General features: G+C 47.0%; 1 long non-coding RNA gene across 3 annotated transcripts in view; it reads left to right on the forward strand.

Moving 5' to 3' along the window:
* Positions 1-21,573: 21,573 nt before the first annotated feature.
* Positions 21,574-27,463, forward strand: part of LOC135916520 (uncharacterized) — a 42,512-nt gene continuing 36,622 nt past the window's right edge. Inside the window, exons 1-3 of one of the 3 annotated variants that reach the window (XR_010568962.1) lie at positions 21,574-21,645; positions 21,735-21,881; positions 24,346-24,490. This is a non-coding gene — a long non-coding RNA (uncharacterized lncRNA). Of the gene's footprint in view, positions 21,646-21,722; positions 21,882-24,345; positions 24,491-27,463 lie in introns of those variants that run through there. The other 2 variants (XR_010568961.1, XR_010568963.1) reach the window with 2 other exon arrangements.

Genomic DNA, 27,463 nt, shown 5'->3' on the forward strand with positions numbered 1-27,463 from the left:
GACAAGCGGATGTCCTTGGGCCGCCCTCCGCGACCACTTCCACAACGCGGCCTCGCACGCAGGGAGACCTCCCTCCTTCTGCGACTGAGGATTGGCTGCTGTTGGACGGGTGCTCGCCGCCACCGGCACGGCCTCGTCGCCTCTCCAGCCTGTGCCTCCTGTGGGGAGCCCGAGACCCTAGAGCACCTCCTGCTGGCCTGCCCTGCCTACCTGCAGCAGCGTGACCGTCTCCTGCAGGAGTTCCGACGACTGGGGCTTCCTTCTACACGACAGGAAGACATCCTCTTCCCTGCTCGTAGCGAGCTACCAGCCCTCCTGAGTGTCGTCGAGTACCTCGACTCGTCGGGGCTCTCGGCGAGACTCTAGGATTCTTTGCAAAGACGGGTAGCCTTACGGCTACCCAAACCACTCTAGGCTACTCGAACTGCCCCAATCATCTGGCTCCTGCTGGATCACCGCCCCCTGGCCTTTCACCAGATCACCAATCCTACCGGACCCACTGGGCCCTTCCTGCCGGACTGCTCAGCCGCTGCCATGGCGCCCCTTTAACCCTCTACTCTCCTATCTCCTTTGCTCCCACTATCCCCCCCCCCCACCCCCGTTGACGCTGAGCCGTGCTCCCGCAAGGGCTGCAGAAAACAGCGTCAACCTTTTCTTACCCCTTCAAGAACCACTTCTCTCTCTCTCTGCAGCACGTGCCAGCCGGCGCAGCTACCAACAACCTGATCCGTTCCACCGCCTTTTCGGCGAACCGCCCATTCAGTACGAGGCGCGGGCGCCCCCGACAAGGACGAAGGCCTCGGTGCGGCCAAAAGAGAACGTGGACTTTGTGTTTCTTCTCACTTTCCCTTCTCCTTTCTTCAATATCTTTTGTAAATAAACCAGTCTCGAAACGGATCCCAACGAGTGAAGTTCCTTCCTTCGAGGCTCCTGCGTGCACGGCCGACGCCGTCCACCTTAGTTAACACGCAGCAAAAGTTAGCGGAGTCGTCCAAGAGCGACAGCAATTAGAGTCAGCCCAAAGGCGCGAGCATTCATTTACAGGGGCCTTTCGATCCCGATTGCTTCATTTGAGCAAGCTGCACTAGGGAAGGGAGCCAAACGAAATCGGAAAATCGGATGGCGTTAGAAATTGTTATGTATTGCCGGGGGAACGAAGTCAACATTCAAATCTTGCGGGAGCCTATCAACGAAACTAGCGCCGGGACACTTTATTGAACTGACGTCAGATGGCAGCACATCCTGGGATATATCTACTTGGGAAAAAAAAAAAAAAGGCAGGTTGCCGCCAATTAAAGTTCCTAGAATAGCAGTATCAGGCGCGAGATCGTAAACTGCACGCATTTTACACATTTTACACAATGAATCTTACCAGCATTTCAACCTTTTGATCATAACGACGCTCTGCTAGAAGCTTCTGGCAGTAAACACCGCCAAGCCAACCATCAGTTCTTGCCAGTGGAGCCGGTAAGCGAAAGCAATGTTCTGGCACCAAGGCAACTTCAGATCTCAAAGGCCATGAGAAAGCCAAGACATCGTCTTTCCATATCCACGTCAGGACGCAGCACGTCCTCGACAGCTTCTTTCTAGAAAAGGCGCGTAAACTCAAATGTGCTGGTGGTTGGGGTAGTGCTCCTTCTTATCTTTATGGCGGCTATTCTGGCGTATGTTGTGTGTTATTAGACAGTTTTAGCAGAGCGTTTGCTTGCGCTCCGCTCCGCACACGTTTCACGCACACCGGTGGCTGCATAGAATGCATTGATTTCGCTTATCTAACAAGCGCGTCTCCCAGAGACGCCACTGACGTGCTCTCAGCTTGGCGGTAAAACGATTACGAAAGCATCTACACACCTCCTGACGCACCGCTAAATCAGGTTCCTAGCGGAACGTGGTCAGCGTCCCACGTTCCGCTGCCGCTATGTGTGCTGTGCGCACGCGCGTCAGTGTTCCCGGTAGCGTTTTGCTGAGCGCCTGCGTGCCAATTGTTGTGATAGGCCGGTCTGAGCGGAGCGGACCGTAAACGCTCTGCTAAAACTCTCTATTAGGTGGTTCACGTTAACTGAAAGGTGCAAAGAACTACTGGATATATCGTGAATTGGAGGTAGCCTGGTCGCAATCGGCATAATTTAACACTTTTGGCAAAACAAGGCCTTACGAACTCCAAGTGCAATCAAAACTTTCAGAAGATGAAGCGCCAACAGAGACACCACACCAATGAAGAAAGAACAACGACTGTACAAGGCGCGTCCAGTCCTGTCTCTGTGTCGCTTCATCTTTTGAAAGCTTTGAACCAACTGGCCCAACAACGTGTTCTACAGCAATGCCAAGTGCAAAATCTTCAGAAATCAGAAACGAAACACGAATCGCCTTCGGTGCGTCAACAAAGGTAAATGGTAAAATAATTATGTTATGGATCTTATGAAGACAAATGCGCGCGCTTGGGCTTGGGCGCTCAGACTACGGTCGTGCGAAGATAAGCTGTAAAAAGCGCGTTCGGAGCGTCGAATATCTATATTTATTCGCTTAGCACTTGTGTAAAATCTACCTCACTCTTGGCTAATCCCCGTGAATGGGTATGTGCAAAAACTAAGGTCATCACAACCAGCAGTGGCGGCATTGTCCTGTTGTCTGCTTGTATCCGTTACAATGGCGCCTTCTATAAGGAATTAACCTGCCTCAAAGAGTTCTAGCCTTCAGCGCGTCGTCGTGGTGCTTCGGCTTCGTGTGTACCTTATGCGAAGGAACGCCGTACGCGCTTCATCGGTTCTGGAGTCTGCTAGCCTACCACAGTCGCGATTGCCCACCACACCGCCCCGAGACGAAGTCCAAGCATCCTCGTGTGCACACATGGTCATGGTGCTTCGGCTTGCTGTGTGCCTTATGCGAAGGAACACCGTACACGCTCCGTTGGTTCTGGAGTCCGCTACCCTACCACTCTCGCGACTACGAGACTAAGGTCATCACCATTAGAAGCAGCGGCGCTCGTCCTGTTGTCTGCTTCTGTCCATTACAATGGCGCAGTATACAACGAATTTACCTGTCCTTAATTAAGGCGTTCCAGTGTTCTGCCCGTTCTCCCGATGCTTCGGCTTGCTGTGCCCCTAATGCCAAGGAACGCTGTACACGCTTCATTGGTTCTGGAGTCCGCTAGCCTACCACAGTCGCGATCAGCCGCCACATCGCCCCTAGACAAAGTCCAAGCGCCCTGGTCAGTTCTAGGTTACTACTGCACAGTCGATTCCTTTCTAGGTGCCGCCAAGCTGACAAAACCGCTCCAGGTTATGACTGTTCCCTTCACATGCGTCAGCGGTTGCGCCGTACTTCGACCTCACATTCAGACTGAGCTTCGGCCGCAGTGTCTTGGACCCCTACTGCCTTTGAACGCCCTCCCAGCGTCCTTGGCGAGGATAACCTCCCAGGCCTTACTTCGACCTCCAAGGTGCCAATTAAGGGATGCTGTCCTTGCTTCCTTCGTCTTAGAACCGGCTACCGTTACTACCACAATGACCGCGTTCTCCATTGACACCGGCTCTGATTCCTTTGGAAGCTGTATCGGCAGCCTCGTGAAGATGAGACTCTGCCACTCACAGCTGTCGGCTGTCTTGGAAATACCTGCGTTTCGTGCCTTTCAATACGAGGCCATCCTTCCGATGCGTGATTCAACGCCTTTGGCGATCGTCATTCTTGACCATACTATATAGAGGTTAACGGTGACGCAGCCTTAAACAGCGACAGCCTCCGCGCTCGCTGGGAGCCTGCGTTGCTCAGCTCGGCCCTGCATCACCAACTCTGGACCGTCCAGTGAGCCGGGGAAGCCGCCAAGGGCCAACAACGTACCCTTGGCCAAAACCTAGGCGGGGTCCAAGTCCAACCCTCCAAATCGCAGGGCACTCAATAAAGCCACTTCAATGAATGAATGAATGAATGAATGAATGAATGAAGTCAGACTGCAAAACCCCAAGGACCGCTTCTTCTTTTAAAAGGCGTCTGTATTCAAACGTGCTCCTCGCTCTGCTAGGGCGGTTAGTACCACATTCCTATACCGGCTATTGTCCCTTATTTTGTGCTCAAATACATATTGCTTCCGTCATCAAAACTACTTCGTTTAAATATGTCATCGAATGTTACCGACCCCAAGTAAACAGTTATCAATCTTGCTTTCTTTTATTTTCTCCTTCAACACTCTCTTCTGCAAACTTTAAGGTGCAAAATAGCTCTTGCACTAACTGGATCTCATAAGTTGTTTGCAGCAGTTCCGAAGGCACCAGGCGTGTGTAAGTAATATTACTCCGCAGCGGAATATGGGTACGGCCGTAATCAGTGGTGTACCGAAGGGGTGCCACACCAGGAACGTCCCTCCATCGAAATTCTTTTATTTATTACAGTGTTTTTCAGTACGCGGCCTTACCAGACATGGAGTAGTAAAGGCAAGGCGCAGAAGACCAGGACTCAGGAAGAAGAACACAAACGACAGGACCGGACCTTCCTGAGTACTGGTCTTCTGCACCTTGCGTTTACTACTTAAAGCATGAACCAACTAGCCCAAGCAAGAGTTTTACTTTTACCAGACATGCTCCCCGCTTTCTTCACCTCCCACTCACATGGGATGCACCCCAAAACCGCCACTGAAAGAAATTCCTGACAACGCCAGCGCCTCTACGTAATGCACGGAGTTTATCGAGAGCCAAGCCACATGAACACCTAGAGACAGGATGCGAAACCATCGATGAAGCAATTCAACTTGACTTATGTGGGAGCATCTCTCAAACAAGTTTTCTTTCCATAAACGCAAGTTCACTGAAACCTGCAATGAGCTAGTACGAAAATTACGAATTTGACAGAGCCAAGTCGTATAAGCAGCATAATTTGACACCTATGAGGAAACCCGGCTTTCCGAACCGCCCAGCGTAACATCTCTGGAAATTAGAAACGAGACGGGAATCGGCTCTTATGAGTTAGCAGGGCCAAGTCATAAATTCATATTAATATGTTATATTATCACGTGGTGGTGACGTTGAAGAACGCAGTAGCAATACTGTGAAAGACAAAACTAACTTTTATTGGGCGAACCTGTGCCCCCAAGAACAGGCTACACATAGCACAACGATAGCGGCGAACACGGTCGGCGATCGTCGAAAATCTGATCGGCGGGTCAAGCGCGTCGGCTTTTGTACAGCAGTCGTCGAATGTTCCAGACTAATCGTTGGGAACCGCGTGCCTTCCACAAAGTCCTAAATTATTCGCGTCGCGCACACATGCGATCAGATTACACAAGGCTCGGTCAGAGACAGCGGATAGAAGCATCGATAACATTCCAGAAACTTCCGATACATGCAGGTGCGTCCTGCGCTCTGCGATAACATTTGTTAGGCGGTAAAACGTGTCGCCCGATAAAGACAAACAACACGTGTCAATATATAGTCACACGGCGGTCTTTTCGATTGCGACTGCCTCATTTGCGGAAGCTGCCGTAGGGAGCCAATCCAAATGGAAAAAAATTGATGGTGTTAGAAATTGCTCTTTGTTCCCGAGGGAACCCAGTCAACGTTCATATCTGGTGCGAGCCGACGTGCGAAATTAGTGCCGGAACAATTTCGGCAACTTACATCAGATGGCAGCACGTCCTGGGTATCATAAAAATATAAAAAAGGTAGGTTGACGCGAACTAAACGTTTTAATATGGTAGTATCAGGCGCCAGGTCGTAACCTGCATGCTTACACATATGTTACCCAATAAGGCTTGCCAACATTTCAACCATTTGATCAAAATACCGCTCTGCTGGAAGCTTTTTGGCTTGAAGAGGAAGCTTTAGCTCGGGCCCAACTCCGACGCGGCCTATTCAAATACATGTAAAACGCAAAAACGTTTTTTATGAGATAACCGATGGACCGATTTTGATGAAATTTGTTGCATTTGAAAGAGAAAGTTAAATTCTAGTGACTGTTGGAAGCGGAATTTCGATTTAGGGCTTGAATGTTCTTAAAACGATTTTCAAATATTTGACCGTTTGAAAAAAAAATAGAAGCACGAAGTTTACAAATTCGTAGCTCTGCATCAAGAACTGATATCGCGGTTCTGTAAACGGCATCCATTAGATCACTCAAAGCGGACAAATTCAACATGTCATTTTACATCTTACGTGAATTTGTTACGTTGGTTACAACGGTTTTGCAAAAGTTGTATTTTCCTATGATTAATTTTTTTTATATTCATGTGTAACGTATCAATTTCGTCCGCTTTAGATGTACTATTAGATGCAGTTCCCAGAATTGTATTATCATTTTTAGTGGTTGAGTTACAGAGTTGTAAACTTGATAGTTTCGTTTTTTGAAAATTTTTGATTTTTGCCAATTTTTAATAAAATATTGACGACCTAATTCAAAAATTCAAAACCAACAGTCACTAGATTTTAAATTTGTCGTTTAAATGCAACAAACCTCGTCAAATTTGGTGCAGTGGTTGCCGAGAAAAACGAATTCTCCTTTTACATGTATTTAGATAAGAGCACTCGAGCTAAAGCTTCCTCTGAAGATGGTCAAGCGAACCATCAGTGCTTGCCCGGTGAGCCGGTGAAGCCACTGAAGCAAAACCAACGTTCCGGCGCTATGGCAGTGTCAGATCTCAGAGGCCATACTAAAGTTAAAACGCCGTCTTCTCGAATACAAGTCAGGTGGCAGCACGTCCTCGACCGCTTCCATTTACAAAAAGCGCGTAAACTCAAACGTACCGCTGGTTGTGTTAGTGCGGCTTCTCAACCTTAAGGCGGCAATTCTCGATTATCTCGTGTGCTATTCGATGACTCACGTTAACGAAAACGCGAGAAGAACTAGCGGACACATCGCGGATTGGAGAGCGCCGGGCCGCAATCGGCATAACTAAACGCTTCTGACAAAACGAGGCCTTCCATACCACCAAGTATACATACAGCATCTTTAGAAATTAGAAACGAATCGGCTTCCGCGCGTCAACAGAGGTCAATCATAAAATAATTCTTTAATATATATTATGAACACAAATGCGCGCACTTGGGTTAGGAGCTTTCGGAGCGTCGCATTTTTATATTTATTCGCTTAGCACTTATGTAAAATCTGCCTCATTCTTCGCTAACCCCCGTGAATGGGTATGTGCAAAGACTATAAGGTCATCACCATCAGCAGCAGCGGCGTCGTCCTGTTGTCTACTTCGCTCCATTACAATGGCGCCTTGTATAACGAAATAACCTGCCTTAAAGCGTGCCAGTCTTCTACCCGTGCTCGTCGCGCTTCGGCTTGCTGTATCCCTAATGCCAGGTAACGCCGTGCACGATTCATCGGTTCTGCAGTCCGCTAGCCTGCCACAGTCGCGATTACTCACCACACCGCCCCGAAACGAAGTCCAAGCATCCTAGTCGGTTCTAGGTTAGGACTGTACAGGTGATGCCTTTCTAGGCACCACCAAGCTGACACAACAGCTCTAGGTGATGGTTAGCACCTTCGCACGCGTCAGCGGTCAACGCCTTGGCGACGTGGCAATATCAGATCACGCAGGATATTACGGCGTCAACACTTTTATTTTTTTTTATGTTCAAGTCAGGTGGCAACGACCCAATTAAGCACCGCTTCTCCTTTTCAAAGGCATGTGTATTCAAACGTGCTTCTGACACTGCTAGGGCGGCTAGTGCCACATTCCTATTGCGGCTATTGTCCCTTATTTTGTGCGTTATTTTGTGCTCGAACGCATATTGCTTCCGTTATCAACACTACTTCGTTTAAATATGTCATCGCATGTTACCATCCACAAGTGAACAGTTAGCAATCTTGCATATTTTTTTTTTTCTCCTTCACCACTCTCTTCTTCAAACTCTAAGGTGCAATATAGCAGTTGCACTTCCTCGATCTCATAAGTTGTTTGCAGCAGTGCCGAAGGCACCAGGCGTATGCAAGTAATATTCTTCCGCAGCAGATTATGCGTACGGGCGTAATCAGTGTTGTAGCCAGGGGTTGGCACACTGGCAACGGGGCGTCTCTCGAAATTATTTCATTTATTATTATTATTATTATTATTATTATTATTATTATTATTATTATTATTATTATTATTATTATTATTATTATTATTATTATTATTATTATTATTATTATTATTTTAGTATGCAGCTTTCCCAGACGTCCTACACGCCTCCTCTCCCACTTGTTCATATAGGATTCACCAACCCCTCCACCGAAAGAAATTCCTCACTACACCGCTGCCCCTACACCGAATCCAGGGAGTTTAGCGATAGCCAGGTCACAGAACACCTAGAGGCAGGATGCGAAACCAGCGACGAAGCATTTCAAGTCCACTTATGTTGGAGCACCTCCCAAACAAGTTTTCTTTCCGTAAACGCACGTTCACTGAAACCTGCAAGTACCAAAATTACGATTTTGACAGCACCAGGTCGTAAGCAGCACAATTTAACACCTGTAAGAACACCGTACTTCCACCCCACCTACAACATCTCTGGAAGAAACGAGACGGGAATGGGCTTTCGTGAGTTAGCAGGGCAAATTCATGAACTAATACTAATTTTCTTGTCACGCGGGGGCCTTTCGATAGCGACTGCGTCGTTTGCGCGAGCTGCGGTAAGGAACCAACCGAAATCAAACATTCGGTTTGGCAGCACCTCCTAGACAACATCTGCTTACAAAATATAAAAAAGGCAGGTTGACGCGAACTAAAGATTCTAAAATGGCAGTATCAGGCGCCAGGTCTTAAGCTGCATCATTACACTTCTGTTACCCAATAAGGCTTGCCAACATTTCAACCATTTGATCAAAATGTCGCTCTGCTGGTACTTTCTGGCTTGAAGATAGCCAAGCGAACCGTCGGGTCTTTCCCGGGAAGCCGGTAAGCGCGAGCTACTGAAGCGGGGCCAACGTTATGGCGCTATGGCAATGTCGGATCGCAGAGGCCATACCAGAGTCAAAACGTCGTCATTTCGAGCCCACGTCAGGTGGCAGCACGTACTCGACCACTTCCATTTACAAGAAGCGCGTAACCTCAAACGTAGTGTCAGTGCTGCTTCTTAATATTAAGGCGGATATTCTGGCTTATCTTATGTGTTGTTCGGTTACTCACGTTAACTAAAACGCGGAAAGAACTACTGGACACATCGCGGATTAGAGAGCGCCTGGTCGCAATCGGCATAACTAAACACTTCTGACAAAACGAGGCATTCCAAACCGCCAAGTACAGCATCGTTAGAAATTAGAAACGAGACACGAATCGGCTTCCGTGCGTCAGCAGAGCTAAATCATAAAATAATTCTGTAGTACCTTTTATGAAGACAAATGCGCGTACTTTGGCTAAGGTGGGTTCGGAGAGTCGCATTTTTATATTTATTCGCTTAGCACATATTTAATATCTGCCTCACTCTTCGCTAACCCCAGTGAATGGGTATGTGCAAAGACTAAGGTCATCATCATCAGCAACAGCGCCGTCGTCCTGTTGTCTGCCTCTCTCCATTACAATGGCGCCTTCTATAACGCAATAACCTGCCTTAAAGCGTTCCAGTTTTCTACCCGTCCTCGTGGTACTTCGGCTTGCTGCGTCCCTAATTCAAACAAACGCCGTACACCACGATTACTCACCACACCACCCCGAGACGAAGTCCAAGCATCCTCGTCGGTTCTAGGTTACGACTCTACAAATGATCCCTTCCTAGGCACCTCCAAGCTGACAGAACAGCTCCAGGTTATGACTATAGCGCCTTGGCATGCGTCAGCGGCTGCGCCGTACTTCGAGCTCACACTGAGACTGAGCTTCGGCCCCAGTGTATTGGACCCCTACTGCGTTGGAAGGCCTTCCCCGCTTCCTTGGTGAGGATAACCTCCCAGACGTTACTTCGACATCCAAGGTACCAAGATATGCCGTCTTTACTTATTTCGTCTTAGAATCGGCTGCCATTACTACCACAACGATCGCATTCTCCGTGGAAACCGCTTCTGATTCCTTTCGCAGATGTATCGGTAGCCTCGTGGAGTTGAGGCTCTGCTACTCACAGCAGTCGGCTTTCTTGGAAATACCCGCGTTCCCTGCCTTTCGAGTCGAAGCCATCCTTCCTATTCGCGATATCAACGCCTTGGGTGATCGCCATGACTGATCTCACTCCAAAAGACGACTGGGTGCAGCAAAACGGCTTTGCTTTGCGGCAAAGGCGTGGGACACTTACGGAGACGTAAACAGCGGTCCCGGTATGAATGCATTTGTCGCGTGGTTAGTGCCGCGCGGGGCACGAGCACGCAGGGACGGACCGAAACGTACAGCCACTTGCTTGGACGAAAGGGGAATGCCCTTTCTTTATTGGGCCCGAACATATATAGACACACACACACACACATGTACAGGGGGCGCGACACTCTGGTGGCAGCCTAACAAATGGGGCTGAACTGTGGCGACCTCTACAGCATTCACTGCAGCTGATAGCTGCTTTCGACCGGCTTCCTTATGCCAGCCGTGAGTCCGACCAACGCAATTCTGTGCACGGCACTCCTGTGAGATACACCTTCTATGCTATGGCAGGTTTACCCTCCAGCCCTCTGACAGACAGGTTGGAGTCAACGATAATACCAGACATGCCCAGAAGCAAAACCAGCGCCCGAAAAATTTTTCCAAGTTGCGTCAGATAGCAACCAGCACCTTCGGGGTAAATTCTGCCTAAAAAAAAAAAAAACGTTGACGCAAACCAAAAAGTATCCGGCCCAATACCATAAACTGCATAAGTACACACACTTGACGCAACGAAACTTGCCTGCAAGTCATACATTTCAACATAATAACTCAGTACTGGAAACATTTGGGACCGAACAAGTCCAAGCAAGCGATCGCTTCTTACGAGAGGTAGTTGAGAGCGAAATCAACGTCTTGGCGTTGTGGCAATAGCAGATTACGGAAGGTAGTACAGCGTCAACACATTTTTTAAAATTATTATTAAAGTTAGGCTGCAACGCCCCACAGGCAGCTTCTCTATACAAACGACGTGTGTATTCAAACGTGCATCTGGTTCTTCTAGGGCGGCTATAGTGCCACAGTCCTATACCGGCTGTTCTAGCGATTTTTCTGCTCAAATACATCAAAGACAGTCAACAAATGGAACTCATTGCTAACATCATCAACACTTCTTCGTTTAAATATGTCATCGAATATTACCGTTCACAAGCAAACAGTTCTCAATGTTGCATTTCTTATTTTCTCCTTCACCACTCTCTTCTACAAACTGTAAGGTGCAAAACAGCTGTTGCGCACTTACTCGATCTCATAAGTTGTTTCCAGCAGCGCCGAAGGCACCAGGCATATGAATGTAATATTCTTCCACAGCGGACGTAATCAGTGTTGTAGCCAAGGGGTGGACCACTAAGTGACATCCCTCCCCTCAAAGTTTTTTTTTTTTTTTTAATATAGTATGCAGTCTTCCCAGACATCCTACCTGCTTCTTTCCCCTCTCACTCATATGGGATGCAATCTCACCCCGCCCCCTTAAGGAATACCACCGCCTCTACATCTAATGCACGGAGCCTAGCGAGAGTCAGGCCGGTCAGGCCGCAAAAGACCTAGAGACAGGATGCGAAACCACCGACGGAGCATTTCAACTCTACTTACGTGGAAGCACCTCCCAAACAAGTTTTTCTTTCCAAAAAGGGAACTGAACTGAAACGTGCAGTGAGCTAGCGCGAACATTACGAATTTCACAGCACCAGGTGGTAAACAGCATAATTTAACACCTGTTAGAAAACCGGACCTTCCAAACCACCCAACGCAACATCTCTGAAAATTAAAATCAAGACGGAAATCGGCATTCGTGAGTTAGCAGGGCCAAGTAATAAATTAGCAATAATATCCCAGTCACACGGGGGCCTTTCGATCCCGATTGCCTCATTTGCGCAAGCTGCGGTAGGGAGCCAATTGAAATCGAAAAATTAGATGGCATGAGAAATCGCTGTGTATTCACGGGAAAACCAAGTAAACGTTCATATCTGGCGGGATCTTATCGGCGAAATTACAGCCGCACCACTTTCTGCAACTCACATTAGATGGCAGCACGTCCTGGGCATCATCTACACTAAAAAAAAGAACTAAAAAACGAAGGTTGCCGCGAACTAAGGGTACAAAAATGGCAGTTTCAGGAGCCATTGCACACCTGTTAAACATTGAATCTTCCAGCATTTCAACCTTTTCATCATAATGATGCTCTACTTGAATCTTGGGGAAGTAAACATGGCCAAGCGACTGGGAACCTTCAGTTCTTGCCAGTGGAGCCGGTAAGCGAGACCAATGTAGCGGCGCCATGGCAACGTCAAATCTCAGAGGCCATAAGAGAGTCACGACAACGTCTTTTCGAGTAAACGTCAGGTGGCAGCACGTCCTAGACAGCTTCTTTCTAGAAAAGGCGCGCAAACTTGAATGAGCACGTTGTTGGGTTGGGTCTCCTTATTTTTATGGCGGCTATTCTCGCGTATATTGTGTGTTATTGGGTGGTTCACGCTAACTAAAACGTGAAAATAACTACTGGACGCATCGCACATTGGAGAGCGGCTGGTCGCAATGGGCATAATTTAACACTTCTAGAAAAACGAGGCCTTCCAAACACCAAATGCAATCAGAACTTTCACAAGAAGAAGCGCCAACAGAGACACCGTGCATAGCAATTGAAGAAACAACAATTACTGTTCAAGGCGCGTCCTCTGCTGTCTCCGTGTCGCTTCATGTCTTGATAGCTATGAACCAACTGGCACAACAACGTGTTCTATAGCAATGCCGAGTGCAGCATCCTTAGACATGAGAAACGAGACAGGAATCGGTTGCCGCGCGTCAGCAGAGGTATAGCATAAAATATTGCTGTAATGCATCTTATGAAGAGAAATACGCGCACTTGTGCTGGGGCGCTCGGACTGTGGTCGAGTGAAGATAGGAAGCAAAAAGCGCGTTCGGAGCGTCGAAATTTTATATTTATTCGCTTAGCATTTATGTAAAGTACGCCCGATTCTTGGCTATAGCCCCGTGAATGGGTATGTGCGAAGACGAAGGTCAACATCATAAGCAGTAGCAGCGTCGTTCTGTTGTGTGCTTCCGTGTCTGCCTGTCTCCTTTATAATGGCGTTGCCCACAATGAATTAACCTGCCTTAAAGCGTCCTAGCATTCAGCGCGTCGTCATGGTGCTTCGGCTTGCAGTGTCCCTCATGCGAAGGAACGCCATACACGGTGCATCGGTTCTGCAGTCCGCTAGCCTACCACAGTCGCGATTACCCACCACACCGCCCCGAGACGAAGTCCAAGCATCCTAGTCAGTTCTAGGCTAGGACTGTACAGGTGATCTCTTCCTGTCCACGTCCAAGCTCATACAGCAGCTCCAGGTTATGACTAGCGCCTTCACATGCGTCAGCGGTTCCCCCGTGCTTCTATCTCACGCAGAGGCCGAGCTTCGGCCCCACTGTTTCCGACCCGTACTGCCTTGGAATGCCAACCCGCTTCCCTAGGCGAGGATAACCTCCTAGGTGTTGCTTCAACCTCCAAGGTACCAAGGGACGCCGTCCATACTTCCTTCGTCTTAGAACCGGCTCCCATTACAACCATGACGATCGCATTCGCCGTGGACACCGCCTCTGATTCCTTTCGCAGCTGTATCGATAGCCTCGTGGAGATGACGTTCTCAGACTTACAGCAGTCGCCTTTCTTAGAACTACCCGCGCTTCGTGCCTTTCAAGACGCCACCATCCTTCCTATTCGCGATATCAACCTCTGGGTGATCGTCATGCTTGAGCTTACTCTAAAGGATATCTGTCTGCAGCAAAACGACTTTGCTTTGCGGCAAAGGCATGGCACAGCTACGAAGACGTCAAGCAGCGGTTCTGGTGGTAATGCATCCACTGCAGCTGATAGCTGCTTTCGGCCGGCTTCCTTATGCCAGCGGTGAGTCCGACCAACGTAATTCTTCGCACAGCGCTCCTGAGAGATACAGCTTTTATGCTAGGGCAGGTGTGCCCTGCGGGCCTCCGACAGAGAGGGTCGAGTCACCAGTACTATACCTCGCTGGTGCCCAGAAGCAAAACCAACGCCCGAAAATTTTTTTGCAAGTTGCGTCAGGTGGCAGCACATTCGGGGCAAATTCTGCTTTACAAAAAACAAAAACAAAAACGAAGTTTACGCCAACTAAACAACCTAAAGTGGCACTATCAGGCGACGTGTCGTAAACTGCACAATATCCCAACTCTGACACAATGTAACTTGTCAGCATGTCAAATATTTCAACTTAATAATGCAGTACTGGAAACATCTGGAAGCAAAAAAGGCCAAGCGAGCAATCACTTCTTACGAAAGTTACATGAGAGCGAAATCAAGGTCTTGGCGTCGCGGCAATGTCAGATCAAGGAAGCTATTACAGCGTCAATACATTTTATTATTATTATTCAAGGGAGGCGGCAACGCCCTAAGGACCGCTTCTCTATACAAAAGACGTGCGCTTTCAAACGTGCATCTGGTTTTTCTATGGCGGTTTCAGTGCCACATTCTTATGCCAGCTATTCTAGTGTATTTGGTGCTGAAATACATCAAAGACAGTCAACAAATCGAACTCATTGGTAACATCATCAACACTTCTTTGTTTAAATATGTCATCGAATGTTACCATTAACAAGTAAACAGTTGTCAATCTTGCATTTCTGAATTTCTCCTTCACCACTCTCCTCTGCAAACTGTAAAGTGCAAAACAGCTGTTGCACTTACTCAATATTCATAAGTTGTCTACAGCAGTGCCAAAGGCGCGAGGCGTGTGCAGGTAATATTCTTCCAAAGCGGAAAATGCGTACGGACGTAATCAGTGTGGTAGCCAAGGGGTGGTACACTAGGAACGTCGCTGCCCTCGAAGTTTTTTCTCTTGTTGTTGTTGTTGGTATGCAGCCTCCCCCGACATGATACCCGCTTCCTCGCCCTCCCGCTCATGTGGGAGGCAACACCATCCCGCCGCTTTAATTAAGAAATTCCTGACTATGCCACTGCCCCTACACCTAATGCAGGGAGTTTAGCGTGAGTCACGCCACAAAACACCTACAGAAAGGGTGCTAAACCAGCGACGGAGCATTCCAACTCGATTTATCTGGAAGCTCATCCCAAACAACTTTTCTTTCCAGAAAGGCAAGTTAACTAAAACGTACGATGAGCTAACCAACGCAAGGAATTTGACAGCGCCAGGTCGTAAACGGGATACTTTAACACCAGCGAGAAAACCGAACCTTCCAAACCGCCCAGCGCAACAACTCTCGAAATTGGAAACGAGACGGGATTCGGCCTTCGTGAGTTAGCACGGCCAAGTCATAAATTAATAATGATATCGCAATCACACGGGGGCCTTTCGATCCCGATTGCCTCATTTGCGCAAGCTGCGGTAGGGAGACACCGAAATCGAAAAATTAGATGGCGTTCGAAATTGCTGTGTATTCCCGGGGGAATCAAGTCAACATTCATATCTGGCGCCAATCTATAAGAGAAATTACCGCCGGAACACTTTTTGTAACTTAAATCAGATGTCGGCACCTCCTGTGCAACATCTAATTAGTAAAAATAAAAAAGGCAGGTTCGCGCGAACTAAAGTTTCTAAAATGGCAGTTCCAAGCGCCAGAATGTAAAGTGCACCATTGCACACCTGTTACTCAATGAATCCTGCCAGCATTGGAACCTTTTGATCATAATGCCGCTCTACTGGAAGCTTTGGGCAGTAAACACGGCCAAGCCATTGCGAACCATCAGTTCTTGCCAGTGGAGCTAAACCAACATTGTGGCACCATGGCAATATCGAGTCTCAGAGGCCATAATAGTGTCAAAGCATCGTCTTTTCTGGTAGACGTCAGGTGGCAGCACGTCCTGAACCACTTCTTTCTAGAAAAGCCGCGTAAACTCAAATGTGCAGGTGGTTGGGTTAGGTCTCCTTCTGATATTTATGGGGGCTATTCTCGCCTATCTTGTGTGTTATTGGGTGGTTCGGGTTAACTGAAACGTGAAAAGAACTACAGGATACGTCGCGGATTGGAGAGTGCCTGGTCGCAATCGACATAATTGAACGCTTCTAGCAAAACGAGGCCTTCCTAACGCCAAGTGCAATAAAAACTTTCGCAAGATTTAGCGCCAACAGAGACACCGTGCACACCAATCAAGAAATAACAATGACTGTTCAAGCCGCGTCCTCTGCTGTCTCTGTGTCGCTTGATGTCTTGATAGCTATGAACCAACTGGCCCAACAACGTTTTCTATAGCAATGCCAAGTGGAACATCCTTAGATATTAGAAACGAGACAGGAATCGGTTGCCGTACGTTAACAAAAATCATAAAATAATGCTGTAATGCATTTTATAAAGTCAAATGCGCGCACTTGTGCTGAGGCACTCTGACTGTGGTCGCGTGAAGACAGGAAGAAAAAGCGCGTTCGGAGCGTCGCAATTTTATATTTATTCGCTTATAGCATTTATGTAAAATCTGCACGACTCTTGGCTAATCCCCGTGTATGGATATGTGCTAAGATTAAGGTGATCAGCAGCAGCGGCGGCAGCGTCGTCCTGTTGTGTGCTTTCCTGTCTGCCTTTCTCTTTCATAATGGCGCTGGCTACACCGAATTAACCTGCCTTAAGGGGTTCTAGCCTTGAGGGCCTGTTCGTGGTGCTTCGGCTTGCTGTGTGCCTAATGCCAAGGAACGCTGTGCACGATTCATCGGTTCCGCAGTCCGCTAGCCTACCACAGTCGCGATTATCCACCACACCGCCCCGAGAGGAAGTCCAAGCATCGTCGTCAGTTCTAGATTAGGACTGTACAGATGATCTCTTCGTAGCCACCACCAAGTTGACAGAACAGCTCCAGGTTACGACTAGCGTCTTCGTATGCGTGAGCGTTTGCGCCGCGCTTCGACCTCACAAAGAGACTGAGCTTGCGCCCCACTGTCTCGGACCCGTACTGCCTTGAAACGCCATACCCGCTTCCCTTGGCGAGGATAACCTTCCAGGCGCTACCTCGACCTCGAAGGTTCCAATTAAGGGACGCCGTCCATACTTCCTTCGTCTTAGAACCGGCTCTCATTACTACCATGACGATCGCATTCTCCGTGGACACCGCCTTCGATTCCTATCGCAGCTGTATCTGCAGCTGTAGCTGTATCGTGGAGATGAGGCTCTGAGACTTATGGCAGTCTCCTTTCTTGTAAATACCCGCGTTTCGTGCCTTTCAATTCGACGCCATCCTTCCGATTCGCGATATCAACGCCTGTGTGATCGTCATGCCTGACCTCACTATAAGAGACGACTGGTTGCAGCAAAACTACTTTGCTTTGCGGCATAGCCATTGCACAGCTACGGAGACATCAAAGCAGAGGTCTCCGTATAAATGCACCCACTGCAGCTGATAGCTGGTTTCGGCCGGCGTCCTTATGCCGGCGGTGAGTCCGACCGACGCAATTCTGCGCACGGCGCTCCTGAGAGATAGAGCTTCTATGCTATGGAAGGTTTGCCCTGCAAGCCTCCGAAAGAGAGGTTAGAGCCAACGATGATACCTGGCCGGATGGATGGATAGATGAAAAACTTTATTAGGGTCCTTTAGGGCGCGCCCTAGCGCGCAGCGGGCCGCTCCCACGTCGGGACAGAGAGGCCGAGCCTCTCCGCTGCGTCGCGGGCCCGTTGATACCAGGCCGGAGCCCTGAAGGAAAACCAGCTCCCGAAAAAATGTTTGCAGGTTGCGCCAGATGGCAGCACATTCGGGCAAATTCGGCTTTAAAAAAAGAAAAACCAAGTTGACGCAAACTAAGCAACCTAAAGTTGCACTATCACGCGCCATGCTGGAAACTGCACAATTACGCAACTTTGTCACAAAGTAACTTGTCAGCGTGTCAACCCTTTCAACTTAATAACGCAGTACTGGAAACTTTTCGGAGCAAACAAGTCCAAGCGAGCGATCACTTCTTACGAGAGGTAGATGAGAGCGAAGTCAATGTCTTGGAGTCGTGGCAATATCAGATAAGGGAAGGTATTACAGCGTCAATATATTCTTTTATTATTCAAGTTAGGTGGCAACGGCTCCAAAACCGCTTCATTCTCTATACAAAAGACGTGTGTATTCAAACGTGCAACTGGTTTTTCTAGGGAGGCTACAGTGCCACATTCCTATGCCAGCTATTCTCGTTTATTTTTTGCTCAAATACATCAAAGACAGTCAACAAATGGTGCTCACTGCTAACATCATCAACACCTGTTCGTTCAAGTACGTTATCGAATGTTACCATTCACAAGTAAAAACAGTTGTCAATCTTGCATTCCTTAATTTCTCCTTCACCACTCTCTTCTGCAAACTGTAAGCTGCAAAACAGCTGTTGCACTTACTCAATCTCATAGGTTGTTTGCAGCAGTATCGAAGGCACCAGGCGTATGCAGGTAATATTCTTCCCCTGTCGCATATGGGTACGGGCGTAATCAGTGTTGTAGACAAGGAGTGGTACACTAGTAACGCCCCCCCCCCCCCCTCGAAGTTTCTTCTTTTTTTTAGTATGCAGCCTCCCCCTCCCGCTCATATGGGATGCAACCCTGCCCCACCCCCTTAACAAATTCCTGACTACTCCATTGCCCCTACACCTAATGCAGGGAGATTTGCGAGAGCCAGGCCACAAAACACCTAGAGACAGGATGCGAAACCAGCAACGGAACATTTCAACTCGACTTATGTGGAAGCACCTCCCAAACAAGTTTTCTTTCCAGAAACGCAAGTTAACTGAAATGTAGAATGAGCTAGTACCAACATAACGAATTAGACAGCACTAGGTCGTAAACAGGATAATTAAACACCTGTGAGAAAACCGGGCCTTCCAAACCGGCCAGTGCAACATCTCTGGAAATGAGAGACGGGAATCGGCTTTCGTGAGTTATCAAGGTCAAGTCAGAAATACTACTAATATGCCAGTCACACGGCGGCCTTCGATCGCGATTGCTTCATTTGCGCAAGCTGCGGTAGGGAGCCACTCGAAATCGAAAAATTAGGTGGCGTTAGAATTTGCTCTGTGTTCCCTGGGGAACCAAGTCAACATTCGTATCTGGCGGGAACCTATAAGCGAAATTACCACCGGAACACTTTTTGCAACTTACGCCAGATGGCAGCACATCCTATCTGACATCTACTTAAAAAAAAGAATGAAAAGAAAGGCAGGATGCCGCGAACTTATGGCGCGAACTAAATTTTCTTCAATCGCAGCATCAGGCGCCAGATCGTAAACTGCACAATGGCACACTTGTTGCACAATGAATCTTGCCAGCATTTCAACCTTTTGGTCGGAATGACGCTCTACAAGAAGCTTCGGGCAGTAAACATAACCAACGGGGTAAGCGAAACCAACGTTGTGGCGCGATGGATGGCAACGTTTGATCTCAGAGGCCATACGAGAGTCAAGACATCGTCTCTTCGAGTGGAAGTGAGGTGGCAGCACGTCCTCGACCGCTCTTTTTTTTTTTCCTAGAAAAGGCGCGTAAACTCAATCGTGTAGGTAGTTGGGTTAGTGCTCCTTGTTATATTTATGGCGGTTACTTTCGCGTATTGGGTGGCTCACGCTAACTGAAACGTGAAAAGAACTACTGGATGCATCGCCAATTGGAGAGCGCCTGGTCACAATCGCCATAATTTTTAACACTTCTGACAAAACGAAGCCTTCCAAATGTCAAGTACAATCAAAACTTTCAGAATATTAAGCCCCTACAGAGGCACCACAACAATGAAGAAACAACAATCACTGTACAGGGCGCGTCCTGTCCTCTCTCTGTGTCGCTGCATCTTTTGAAAGCTTGAACCAACTGGCCCAACAACGTGTTTTGCAGCAATGCCATGTGCAACACCTTTAAAAAATAGAAATGAGACAGGAATCGGCTTCCCTGCGTCAACAGTGGTAAATCATAAAATAATGCTGTTGTGCATTTAATGAAGACAAATACGCGCACTTGTACAGGGGCGCTCGGACTGCGGTCGCGTGAAGATAAGGAGTAAGAGGAGCGTTCGGAGCGTCGGCATTTTCTATTTATTCGCTTAGAATTTATGTAAAATGTAGCAGGCGGGTCCCACCACTGCCCCACCCCCCCAAAAAAAATATTTTCTTTGTTATTACACAGCCTCCTCAGCCACCATACGTCACTGCCCCTGCACCTATTACAGCAAGTTTAGCATTGATTTAGCCAGAGCCAGTGCACGGACCAACCTCAGCCTGACAGCTCGCAATATGTGGGAGCAACTCTAAAACAACTTTTAAGAAAGGCGCGTTAACTGAAACGTTAAAATAACTAGCGGCAATATCACGAATTAGGAGGCGCCTTATCGTAAACAGCGTGATTTAACACCCCTGAAAAACGAAGTCTCCCAAGCCGCCTAGCGCAACATTTTAGAAATTAGAAGCGAGACAGGAGGCGGCTTTCCTCAATCAACGGAGCGACTTCACGAAATAATTCCGTTAAGTATATCACGAAGACAAAGAGCCGCACTTGGGCTCAGCCACAAGGACTGCGGATAAGAGGAAGTGAAGGCGTTCGGAGCACCAAACTTTATTTTTGATTCCAATCGGCTGGGCCTTGTCAGGATTGGGGGCTCAATCCCATCGCTCGTGGTCCTTTGCCAAGATTGGAGTACGACATGAATTCGAAGGTAGCTGGCCCATGCCGTCGTCCAACTTATTTATGCTGAGGTCGTTGATGAAGTGAAGAACTGCTTCTCATCGAGAACGAGGAAAATGGGTTTATTTACAGAAATTAAATCAGTCTAACATGACTGCTTGAGAAAAAGAGTATCAGTCCAACATGACTGCATGAGAGAAGTGACTCAGTCTAACATGACTGCTCAGGAGAAGTGTGTCCAGCATTCGCACAACAACAGTTTTTATACACTCGGTCCGCCGGCCATACGAGGCGGCGACTGTTCGTTTACTCATCACCAACTCGCCGCTGCTCCGCAGATCAGTTTACATACACAAAGGCACACACATTCCGAAGCCTGACGCCGGCGTTGGAGGGGTGCCGTTCCGGGAAGTATCGGTGCCAATCGTGGGTAGCTCGTTGTCTTGAGTCACGGACAAGGCATGAGAAGCACCAAAATACGGCTTTCCCGCGGCAGCTTGTCCATGCGTGTCAGATCAGGTCCGCGTTGGGGAATTCCGGCACCATTGTTCGTCCAACGAGCTCGTTCCGTCACAATGGTGATGGGGCTGGTAGATGGAAGCGGTTTTTGAGCACAATGCCCGCTTCTTCGAACGCCTCCTAGCTGTAGCGACGGAGAGTGCGGAATGCGCGTCTTGCCCCCTTGTCGTAATTGGGTGGCAATCTTGCCTTGCAGCTCGCCATTCTTAACAGCCTTCATAAAAAAATCAATTATAACAATTATATAGCCATTTCTTTCGATTCGCTTTAGCATGACTGTGCCACTTTGAACGCCGAGCAGAATATATTTTCCACTAGTATTTTTCTTTTTCGAAATTTTTTCATCCATTATTTCCAAACCGCCCAATTATTGGCCGAACCCCCGCTGCGGGTATGTGCCATTTATACAGAGGATCATCGCCATCATCAAATCTTTTTATTATTCAACTAGAACACATTTAAAATCTGCACAAATATTGTCCAATCCCCGTGAGCAGGTAGGTGCCAGACTTTACGCTCATCATGATCATCAGCAGCAGCAGCAGCACGCGTCCCTTTGTCGAAAGAAGCGCGATTCCTTTGGCAGCTGGATCGGCAGCCTGGTTGAGATGAGGCTCTGCGCCTTACATCAGCCGGATTGAACCGCCCTTTCGCGGATTTCAAGACAACGCCATCCTTTGCGTTCGCGATACCAGCGATACCAGCGCCTTGGGTGAGCGTCATGCTTGACCAGGTCATTAATACTTCTTCAACCTTCTTGTTATTTTTTTCCGCCTTCTTTTCCTTCTCTCCTTGATCTATTTCTCCCCACTCCCCTTTCCCTGTGCAGTGCTGTTGAGGTGTCCTCCTCTGAGAGACATTTACGGCACTGCACTTCTCTCTTCCTCTCCTCAAAAGTCACTACACACACACAGGCCATTAAGGATGGCTGGTTGCAGCAAAACGACATTGCATTGCCGCCAAAGAATGAGACAGCTCCGAAGAGGTCAACCAGCAGTCCTGGCCCTAAAGTAATGCAGATGATAGCTGCTTTCGGCCGGAGTCTTTGTGCCTGCTGCGAGTCCGACCAGGCGTCGCGGCCTTTTACATTCGAAATTCCAGCCGTGACGTACACCACGACGCACAATTAAAGAACTCACAATAAAGGAAACTGCACCTGCCCTAAAACCACCGCTTCAGCTCGGCACTTGGAAACGAGCGCGCCTTTGGATCAGCCTTATCTCGAAGACGGCCAGCGACTTGCTTGCTTGCTTGACAATGACTCGCCTATTTTGCCAGACATCTGGCCAGACAACTCGTCGGCGTTGCGGATGAGATGTCTGGCCGAGATAACCCCTCCCGAGAAGCTTTCGTCGAAAAATTATTTTGTTCCTCTTGAATGCGTTTCTCGTTTATTCTTTCACCGCTGTGGCCGCGCGCTTGCGTATACCTCAGCGTTCTGTTTCATCGGTTTCCCATAGAAGCTGCGTGATGCTTGGTTTAAAATCAAGCTTTAACTTGGCGTCTATCGCCCATGCCAGTGACTCAAATACATGTAAAGAGTAATATTACTTTTATGAGAAATCCGCTGACATCATTTCAATAAAATTTCTTGAATTTAACAGACATAGTTCAATCACAATCACCGCAGGAAACAGAATGTTCATTTAGGACATGCAAGTTCTAACAATTGTCAGAAATGGTATGATCTTGAAAAAAAAATAAAGTACGAAGTTTAAACATACGCGACTCAACATAAAAAAGCAAATATCGAAGGTCTAGAAACTTCGTTCGCTGCAACATCTAATGCAGACAAATTTAATGTATGAATTTACAACTTACGTGAATTCGCTACAATGTTTCAAAGTGTATTGCAATTGTCATATAAACAATTTAGTGGTATATTTGAGGGTGGCGTATGATATATCATTTTTGTGCGTTTTAGAGGTATTACGTGGAGTTCACAGAATTTAAATGTCATTATTAGTTACGGAAACGCAGAGTTGTACACTACAATATTTTTTTCTTGAAATTTCGCAATATTTATGGATTATGTAAAAATATGTTCACAGCCTAAAAAAAACAATTGGCTTGATGAAATCACTGCGTTTTAACTTCTTAATTTAATTTCAACATAACACAACCACTTCCGCGCATTGGTTGCTCAAAAATACGTCTGCCGATTGCCATTTATTTCGATAACAGCCAGCCCCCGGACTAAGGTTCCTTTTAAGTTCGAGTTGGAGTAGCACACTTATTGGCAGAATATGTTTGCGAAGAACCTTGGAAACGAACAAGAGGAAAAATAAAGGGAGAAGGCAGGTATCGGGATCACAAGAGCGTCTGACAGGCAAAAAATCAGTAAATGCTTACTTCTGGAATTCTATAACGGTTTGATTAAATAAATTATTGCGTGGTGCTGCTGTGTGCAGCGGAAAATTTCAAAAGCGCTGCGGAAGAAGGTGCATTACAACCATCCTGTTCTTCTCTAGTTGATCTTAATATACGGCGCAAATATTATCATTATCTAACCTGACAATTTGAAAAAAAAAAGAAGACGCACAGCTTCCTTGCGGCCTTGCAGACAGCAGCAAAATTTCCAGCGAAGCTGTTTTGGTCGCGCAGAGTTGTATTAGAAATTTTAATTGTGTGTAATATTATTACACGGCTTAAAGCTTTCCCCGAATACCATCTCAGAAGGTTTGCATGCTTCAACCCCGTTTCCTCCACTTTGAAACATAGTCACGTCTCACTCTCTCAAGACGCCTAAAAAAACTGAAGAGCTACGCCCGTTGTGCAAAAGTGAATGTCCAGCGAAGCTGTTGAAACCCACAACAACAACTGCTGATGCAATGTTATATAGCCTTAGAGTAATAATGGTGGTAATGGCAATTATGATACCACACCACCGCCCATACCGGTGCTGCGGCAACATTCAAATAACTTGCTAGGCTGGTTCTTTCGTATACGAAATTCTAGGGACATCACTCCTCACGTCGCAAGCTCCCGTCGCTGTGCCAGCTTCCGCAACAGTAATCTTTACCGGAAAACATACGCGGGGACCGCTACGCGCATTGCATCGTTATCAGGAGCGCCTTACCATCTGTTATGTGGTTGAGATGATAGCTTAGTGTTTGTTTATATTGAAGCGTTATCTAGTGCTTTATGTTGTATTCGTGATTCCACAGCATGTTTGTACTGGCCGCTTCACTTTCCAGACTGCCTGAAGCCTCTGCCTTGCGGAGGTATACGCGCCACTGCTCCCGCCCCTGCAGTGCAGGTGGGATCGCCCCACATTTGTTTGCTGAAGGACGCGGACACCACGAATTCCGAACAACTGGAAGCTGACCGCTTCGCTGTAAAGTAAGAATACAGCGCTAGTGTAAAGCCGCATTTAACCGACACGAATTAAACTTTCCACGCACATCTGACGCATTCTGCGCCATTTCTTGTACTTAGATTTAGGTGCACGTTAAAGAACCCCAGGTGGTCAAAATTTTCGGAGTCCTCCACTACGGCGTGCCTCATAATCAGAAAGTGGTTTTGGCACGTAAAACCGCATAATGTAATTTTTTTTGCCATTTCTAAAAATATGACGTCGTTGCCTAGTTCGGCTGATCGAGGACAACGCGAATGCTTACTACGTGCTCCGTATTGCGAATGAGAATAGGAAATAAATCAGTGTTCACTAATTGTTAACTAATCCGCAGGGGTCGTAATTAACCCACAAAATGCTGAGTTGGTGCTGGGAGGAAGCAACCGCTAACTTATTTCGCTATGATGGTTTTCATCAGCGTCCGCCACTTGTACCGCTATCGATTGAGTGCGTTATTTAAAATTAAAGTTAATCAATATTACAAATATCTGCGAACAGTTTCTGATTTGGAAAACAATGGAACACGGCTATATGGCGAGGAAAGTTGAAGCGTTGCAAGTGCTTACCGCATACTTAATTTAATTTCAGAAGTCTTGAATTTTTACCAATCGGTCTATTTTGATTCGTTTACCGACGACTCAAGCCAGGAAAGTTGGTCTTGAGTTTCGAGACCATATTCTGATTACGTAAATATTCTTGAACGTTCGTCTGTTCATTGATGATTTATTCAACTACGGAGAAATAAAGATATGCAGAAGATATCAGCGGAGACCTCTCTGACTTTGACGCCATAACCTGTTGGTGTCAAAATGACTCATAGAAATAAACACTAACGAATGGAAATTTATGCGAGTGTCACGGATTACTTGAACGTTATTCTTTGTTTTTTTATTCATGGATGAACAGCAGTGCCGTTAAGGAACTATTGCGGGGGCCAAACATCAACAGATCGCCCTTCATATGCCCCTTGAGCCGGTGTCAGTTCGAGCATCCATATTAAACAAACTGGTGACTGTGTGCTCTATAAACATACCCCCTAACTATCATTAAAAAAACTGATTTTTATAACCTAATCAATCTGTTTTTTGACCCCTACATACTCGTGGATGATTTTAATGCTCACAACACGATGTGGGGAGATGCGCCTTGCGACGCAAGTGGTAGATTGATTGAAAATTTTCTTCTGACCTCTAGTGCCTACGTGTTTATTATGAAGAAGCCGACCCGTATTACAGTGTCCAACACAACACGTATTCAGTGGTAGATCTAGAAATTGGCTCTTGTTTTCTTGTGCATCACCTAGAACGGACCGTCATCAATTATTTGTAGAAAGTGACCACTTTGCTGTTACCTTGAACCTGATAACTTTGCATATTCCTCGATGGAAATCAGCATCGGCGAATTGGGAGAATTTTGAAGAATCATCTTATTTACCACGATATTTTATAAATGATTTTACTATTTATGATGATGCTGCATATTTTATCACTTTTATTATTGATGCAGCCGAAAAGTTTATCCCGCAGACGAATGGTGGTTCAGTACAAGACGTGTTCCCTGGTGGGACGAAGATTGTAGAGAGGCGCGAAAGAGACAGATCAAGGCATGGGGCTTAGAGACAGAACAAGGCATGGAGCGTATTGTGCAGATCGCCTAATGCCGAAAATCTAATTCAGTTTAAACGAATTAAATCACAGGGAAGTCGGACACGACGTCCGGCAAAGAGAGAAAGCTGCGTGAGGTTCCTCTGCGGCGTTAATTCATACACGCAGGAGGCAAAAGTGTGGAAATGCATAAGAAAGCTAAAAGGGCAACAAATCCATCCGTTGCCTCTGGTGGACGACCAAGGTAATACCTTGCAATACCAGGCAGACTCTTTCGGGGAGCACTTTGAGCGTGTGTCGAGCTCAATCCATTATTCTCGATATTTCCTTAAACAAAAAGAAATAGAGGAACTTATGCCATTCGTATACGTAAATGGAGACATGACAAAGCGTATAACCGGCCATACAGTATTGCGGAGTTGGAAGCTGCATTGATCTCATGCAAGAGCACTACACCGGGACATGACAGAGTCATGTATGACGTGATCAGAAACTTACATACTTAAACACAAGTTACTCTACTCGCACTTTTCAACACTATTTGGGCTGTCGGATACCTTCTACACACATTGAAAGAAGCGATTGTGGTCCCTGTTTTGAAGCAGGGGAAAGACCCTTTCATGGCGGCAAGTTATCCCTCGATAGCTCTCACAAGTTGTCTTTGTAAGGTATTTGAAAAAAATATTAATCGTAGACTCACACATTTCCTCGAACTCGACAATATACTTGATCCCTATCAGTGTGGCTGCAGAGAGGGCTGTCGACAAATGATCATCTTGTGCGCATTGAAAGAGATATCGGCGATGCATTTGTACGTAAACAGTTTTTCTTATCGATATTCCTCGATATGGAGAAGGCGTATGACACAACGTGGAGTTACGGGATCTTGCGAGACTTGTCGGAATGGGCATCTGTGGAAATATGCTGAACATAATTAAAAGCTATTTGTTGAATCGTATCTTCCGCGTGAAAATCGCCAACGTATTGTCGCGACCTTTTACTAAAGAATCTAATGTACCCCAGGGAGGCGTGCTTAGTTGCATGCTCTTTATCGTGAAGATGAACACGCTTCGTCCTTCATTACCACCTGCCGTTTTTTTTTATTCCGTCTACGTGGACGACATTCAAATCGACTTCGAATCCTGTAACCTCGAAGTATGCGAGAGACAGGTACAGCAGAGCTTGAACAAGGCGTCCAAGTGGGCAGATAAAAACGGATTTAAAATCAACCCCCAGAAAAGTTCTTGTGTTCTTCTTTACAAGAAAGAGAGGCCTGGTTCCAGATCCTTGTGTTCAACTGTGCGGTAAACAAATACATCTAAACAAAGAACATATATTTCTAGGCATTATACTTGA

The sequence above is a fragment of the Dermacentor albipictus genome, chromosome 9 (assembly GCF_038994185.2).
Source record: "Dermacentor albipictus isolate Rhodes 1998 colony chromosome 9, USDA_Dalb.pri_finalv2, whole genome shotgun sequence".
Classification (NCBI taxonomy): domain Eukaryota; kingdom Metazoa; phylum Arthropoda; class Arachnida; order Ixodida; family Ixodidae; genus Dermacentor; species Dermacentor albipictus.